General features: G+C 45.7%; 1 non-coding gene across 1 annotated transcript; it reads right to left on the reverse strand.

The window, feature by feature from the left end:
• Positions 1-295: 295 nt before the first annotated feature.
• On the reverse strand, positions 296-414 carry LOC145418847 (5S ribosomal RNA). The gene has a single exon (XR_013900752.1). It is a non-coding gene; the product is annotated as a 5S ribosomal RNA (ribosomal RNA).
• Positions 415-6,805: the final 6,391 nt, after the last annotated feature.

Consider the following 6,805-nt stretch of genomic DNA (forward strand, 5'->3'; position numbering starts at 1 on the left):
GTGTGTGTGTGTGTGTGTGTGTATTTCTGTAGGTATGCTTATATCTGCTCGGTGTGTATGCTTCTGTGTTTACGTTTTTTGTGTACATGCCTCAGTGTATTGGTGCCTGGGATAAATAATGATACATCCAATTCTGTGTGTAGGTGTGTGACGGGCTGTGAGAGAGATCATCATCATCATCATTGCCAGACGCCATGTATCCCAAACGGGGTGGCCAAGGGCTTAGAGTTAATTGTTTTACAGGAAGGGTCACTAATCCTCCACCAACCCCACTTGACACGTAGGAAGAACGTTATGCCAACAGCATCTGGTGTTCCCAGGCGGTCACCCATCCAAGTACTAACCAGACCCAACGCCGCTTACCTTCGCTGATCGGACGGGAAGCGGTGTACTCAACGTGGCACGGCCGTTGGCTGTGAGAGAGATAACGTCACTAAATACACTACCCATCAATACACTTACACTACTACACTTCAACACTTCATTAGCTCTCTGTATTTTCGTAGGGTATGGAGGCTCCCTAACACCTCTTCCTTAGCGATTTAAGTTTGGATACGGCTGGTTAATATCCTTTGGTAGGTTATATATGCAGAGGATGGCGATGCTGGAAAGATTTATGGAACACTGAAGAGGACAGTAAGGTGTAATGCATAAAATAAATCTCCAAGGAAAAGGTGTTAGGGAGCTTGGACAACCAACTGGAATATGTATTACTGTACTGTACTTTTGATCCTTTCATTACGAGGATGTGTATTTGCAGTTCATTCTCTCTCTCTCTCTCTCTCTCTCTCTCTCTCTCTCTCTCTCTCTCTCTCTCTCTCTCTCTCTCTCTCTCTCTCTCTCTCTCCGCCTTGTTGTACGGGGTTCACACACTCTCGGTGATCTGGTTATCACCCAGCGTAATAGGCCTACACGTCTCTTCGAAACAGGAAATCTTGCGTCTTGTTCCTCACTGTAGCATCACCCTCAGCACTACATCGAGGGAGTGGATGGTGACGCCCTCGCCCACAGCGAAGAGGATAATAACAGTAAAAGAAAAGGATCGTAGGTAAAATTTGAGAGACAACTTTGCTGGAATTATCTGAGGAGTTTGGAGAGAGAGAGAGAGAGAGAGAGAGAGAGAGAGAGAGAGAGAGAGAGAGAGAGAGAGAGAGAGAGAGAGAGAGAGAGACAGACAGAGAGACAGACAGACAGACAGACTGACACAGACAGACGGACAGACAGACAGACAGACAGAGACAGACAGACAGACAGACTGAAAACAAAGAAAATATGAGAGAGAGAGAGAGAGAGAGAGAGAGAGAGAGAGAGAGAGAGAGACAGACAGACAGACAGACAGACAGACACAGACAGAGACATACAGACAGACAGACTGACTAGTCAGACAGACAGACAGACAGACGGTCTGACAGACAGACAGACAGACTGAAAACAAAGAAAATACGAGAGAGAGAGAGAGAGAGAGAGAGAGAGAGAGCGCGTAAGAGGCAAGAAACGAGAGATGAGGAGATTGAGGGGAGTGAATGTTAGATGGGGGAGGAGAGGAGGAGGGAGTGGGAGTGTCGGGGGAGGGGGAAAGGGGAGGGAGAGGGGGAGGGAAGGGAGAGGGAGAAGGAGTAAGTTTCGGGGGAGGAGGACGAGGAATGAGGAGGGAGGGAGGAAGGAAGAGGGGGAGGGGGAGAGAGTCTCTGGGGAGGAGGAGAAGGGGGTGCAGAAGTGGATGCCAGAGGAGGAGGAGGAGAAGAAGAGGCAGACAGAGATAAGAGTGGACGTTGCCGGGAAGCGAAAATCACCTGAAGATATCGGAAGGAAGAGATAAGACGGCCGAAGAAACATGAAGACGCCTTCTTCTGACGACATAGAAATGTAGATAAGCGTATGATAAGAGGAGGTCAAGATTATACCAAGAAACAGTACTAAGATGGTTGGATACTGTGATTGGAACCTGTAGTGTTTGATTGGTTTATTATGCATTTTCTTATTCTCCTCCTCCTCCTCCTCCTCCTCCTCCTCCTCATCCTCATCCTCATCCTCCTCTCCGCCCTATTTTTCCGTCCGTCCTTCTGTCCGTCCTTCCTTCCTCCCTGTCTTTTCATTTTCTTTATTGGACTTGGTTGTGTCCTGTCTTACCCTTCATATTCTTTTCTTAATTTTACTTGCATAAAGGCCGCCTTCACGGCCTCCGCTCGATGTCAGGCAACAAACCAACAAACATACAGAAATCGGATCATTATAATATAGATAATTCTATACCATTATACTATACAATTTTAGGAGTATAAGGAGGGAAGGAGAGGCGAGAGAGTGATAATACAACAAACACGTCACTCTTCTCTCTTGTGTCATGCTGGTAATTACAACGCTGGACCAAGGACGAATCCATCCCCAGTCCTAAAAGCAAATGCTAAATTTGAAACAAAAGGCCAGAAATGAGTCATCACTCGGGAACCGGTGGCCCGATTGACCTGGAAATTGTTTTATTCTTCAAGTTAGAGCATTTTAACGGTACCTTGCTCTAACAAAAATTTGCGCTACATGCGCCGTTTTTGCTGTGTTATGATAACAAACCAACAAATCAACAAATATACAAAAATCGGATCATTACAATATACATAGATTCACCTCCTCCTCCTCCTCCTCCTCCTCGTCTTTGCGTCCGTCCGTCCGTCCTTTCTTCCTTCCTTTCTTTTCTTTTTTTCTTTCCTGGGCGTGGCTGGAAGGGCGGACATCAAGAGTGAGAGGAGTGGAAATGAGTTACCTAAGAGACGAAGCTTGTGGCATGACGTGGAAAGATGATCAGCAAAATGAGGAAGTTAAGGAAGGCTGTGGTGATGATGTGAAGGCGCTGGAGAGTATTAGAAGAAGTACCTTAAGATGTTATGGCCAGGTGGAGAAAATGAAGAGAGAATGACTAAGATTGTTGCTGACAGAGGCAGAGGAACAAAGGAAAGATCGAGGATTAGGAGAAGGGATGGGGTGGAGGGGGAGAGGATGGAGGGAAAGATTGAGGATTACATAGAGGGATGGTGTGGAGAGGGAGAGGAGGAAGGGAAAGATCGAGGACTAGGTGAAGGGGTAGGGTAGAGAGCTATATGAATGAGAGAAGTATGAGTTGGAGATAGGGCAGCCTGATAGCGAAGGACAGATTGATATTGAGGCTGTTTGTTGGATCACGCCTCCTAGTTAAGACGTCTGGCTATAGATAAACAGATAAATACACGTTGCTTGAATTCGGTCATTTTTTCATCACTATTTTGACATGTCTTTGTTTATATCCTTAGATGTGAAAAAAAAAAAAAAATAGCGTTGATGATGGTAATGCTGGTGATATATTCATTTATTTATTTTATTTATGTAGGTGTGTGTGTGCCAGACAGTGGAATGTGTTGTTTGTGAGTCTGACGAAAAGTGGAGTGTGTTCCTTGAGAGTGCATCAGGGTAGTGGTGTGTGTGTGTGTGTGTGTGTGTGTGTGTGTGTGTGTGTGTGTGAGAGAGAGAGAGAGAGAGAGAGAGAGAAGAACAACATATAGATGTTGTGTGTGTGTGTGTGTGTGTGTGTGTGTGTGTGTGTGTGTGTGTGTGTGTGTGTGTGCGTGCGCGCGCGCGCATCACGCCTTTATTGTTGTATTAGCATCACAGGGACACGAAGATAGGCTAGTAAGTCCTGGAGGCAAAAGTGACCAGTCGCTCATCCTTGAGTAGCATCACGTGAACAACAACCCACAACCTAAAATGGCAAAAATCATCGATAATATTAACACTTTGTACCAAGAGGCGGAGAGCGATGAGTGGAGAGTGTTACCTGAGATTATTGGTGGTGGAGACTGTGTGGTGGTGGTGGAGGTGATAGGAGGAAGGAAAATGATAAAGGAAATGGAACAGGAAGAGAGAACGTAGCCATAATAATCAAAATGTAACTTAGTGACCAAAATAAGTGTGTTGTTAGTATGCCAAGAAAGAGCGTCTGCCCCTCCAGCCAAAAAGTTAGTGTGCTTTGGTGGAGAGAGTGATGATGGTGAAGATAGTGGTGTGAGAAAAAATAAAGAAATAAAGAAATACATATAAGAAGGAAGAATGTATGAACAGAAAACGACGTACAGATTATCAAAAATATACTTAGTGCCAAAAATGCAGTGTGTACCCTGTGAGAAAGAGTAAAGTGTATTGGTGGAGAGTGTAGTGTGTAGGTGTGGTGGGGAAGACAGTAAGAAATTTAGGACTATGAAAGCAGCGAAAAATATGGAAATTGTTGCCAAAAATGGAGTGTGTTCGTGGTGAGTTTGCCTGGAAGTACAGTGATCCTTGTACCAAAGAGTAGAGTGTGTTGGGAGTGCGTTCGTGGTGAGTGTGTCTTGATATAGGGTGTGTTCCTTGTCCCCAAAAGTAGAGTGTGTTGGCAGTGTGTTCGTGGTGAGTGTGCCTAGATATTGTGTGTGTTCCTTGTGCTAAAAAAATGAGTGTGTTGGAGAGTGTGTGGCTTTGATGGTGGAGGTGGTGTGGGAAAAAGAAAAGGAAAAAAAATGCAGAAGGAATGTAGGAACAGAGAAAGGAACTCGGATTATCGACCATGCAACACAGCGCCAAAAATAGTGTGTGTTGCCGGTAAGAACAAACAAAATGTTGTGTTGATGAGTGTGTGTAGGAGTGATGCAAGGAGGGAAAATAATACACGAGCAGAACAAGCATAGGAAAAACTATTAAAAATGTAAAAATGGAGTGTGTGAATATACCAAGAAAGAGTGTGTTCCTTGAGCCAAATAGTCGAGTGTGTTGGTGACAGTGTGGGGGGGGGGGGTAGCTGTGGTGCTGCTGGTGGATGGGGGGGGGGTAGCTGTGGTGCTGCTGGTGGAAGTGGAGGAAGGTGTTGGTGTGGTCGTGGGGGAATGTGTAGCTGTGGTAGTGGTGGTGGTGGTGGAAGGGAATGCATAGCTGTGGTGGTGGAGGGGATTGCGTAGCTGGGGTGGTGGTGGTGATGATTGTGGTGGTGTCAATGCATAGCTGTAGTGGTGGTGGTGATGTGTATCTGTGGTGGTGGTGGTGGTGGTGGTGGTGGTGATGGATGAGGGGATGCGTAGCTGTGGTGGTGGTGGAAGAGGGGAATTCGTAGCTATGGTGGTGGTGTGTGTGTGAGTTTTTTTAATGCCTTATCTGTGGTTGTAATGTGGTAGTAGTGGTGGTGGGGGTAGCTGTGGTAGTGTGGTAGTGGTGGTGGTGGGGGATAGCTGTGGTGGTGGTGAAGAAGGCAGCAGTGATCACAGGGCTAACGACGTCATCAGCGTGGTTGTGTTGGCAATGTCGCACCTCTGATACCGTTCCACAAGCGACTTATTCCACTGGAGACCTGTGTGTGTGTGTGTGTGTGTGTGTGTGTGTGTGTGTGTGTGTGTGTGTGTGTGTGTGTGTGTGTGTGTGTGTGTGTGTGTGTGTGTGTGTGTGTGCGTGCGTGCGTGCGTGCGTGCGTGCGTGTGTGTGTGTGTGTGTGTGTGTGTGTGTGTGTGTGTGTGTATGTGTCTTAAGGCAGTGCGAGGGAAGAACATGGTATTAAAATTGGTTCATTTTTTTATTGTTTTGCACACTTGTATGTACAGTATAAGACACAACTCTGTTCCTGAAATTTGGTGAAAACATGCCTTGAAGGACGAACATTACGGTACTCGCTTCCTGACATGATCGGAACAGTTGGTACTGGTGTCTGAGGAATGTTTCCAGTTTCTCCAGAGACTCTGCCACGGAATGTCAACAGTGGTTCAGCGTGACTGCTGTCCTCTGCCACCTGCGACAATGTGGGTGTGGCAAGCCTTCCATTATGTTTCGTCCGTTGTAATTATACACCGGACAAAAGCAGGAACAGAGTTGTGTCTTATACTGTACATTAGCTATAAGGCCAAAAAATTCTATGGACCAGACATTTCCCATTTCATCACTTGAGTTGTTTATCATACTTGCTCCATAGAGCTTTTTATGAAGCTTTGCTTTATTTGTAAAGTTGGCAGCATATAAACCTGGTACAGCATCATGTGTAGCAGAGGTGTGGCATTTGGCACACTTGACAACCTTGACATAATTATCTGTCTGTTGGTGGCACTGACAGGAATGAAGGAAGGTGTTAAATATAAATGACAAGGTGACCGTGATGCATGACTGTCGGAAATTGTAGCTAGAAGTAGCTTGAAGTAAACACAGGACACAGATGGACATACACACAGAAAGACAAATAGACAGAAAGACAGACAGACACAGACCTAAAAACAGACAGGCAGGCAGACAGACGCAGGCATATAAGCTAATCGACTGACAGACATAGATAGACATACAGACAGACAAATTGATAGAGAAACTGACAAAGACAGTCTGATAAATAGAAAGACAGACAAAAGCAGGAGGGGTTAGAGAGACACAGGCACAAGCAGACAGAGGCATGGAAAGGCAGAAAAACACAAACATACAAGCAAACAAGTGAACAGATTGAAGTGGATATGGAGATAGACAGACAGACAGGAAACCGCAAGCAATGAAGAAACAGGGACACACACACACACACACACACACACACACACACACACACACACACACACACACACACACACACACACACACACACACACACACACACACACACACACACACACACACACACACACACACACACACACACACACACACACACACACACACACACACACACAACTAAGCTCCAGAATTGGCCACTCAAGTCTCCTCATGATTTGTTTATATTATTTTTTGGCAGTGAGTATATAATGGATGACTGGAGGTGATGTCTTGGAGGCTCCTGGAGTGACTAATT

This window comes from Coenobita brevimanus, chromosome 116 (assembly GCF_032717465.1).
Source record: "Coenobita brevimanus isolate Jiangsu-jjx chromosome 116, ASM3271746v2, whole genome shotgun sequence".
Lineage (NCBI taxonomy): Eukaryota > Metazoa > Arthropoda > Malacostraca > Decapoda > Coenobitidae > Coenobita > Coenobita brevimanus.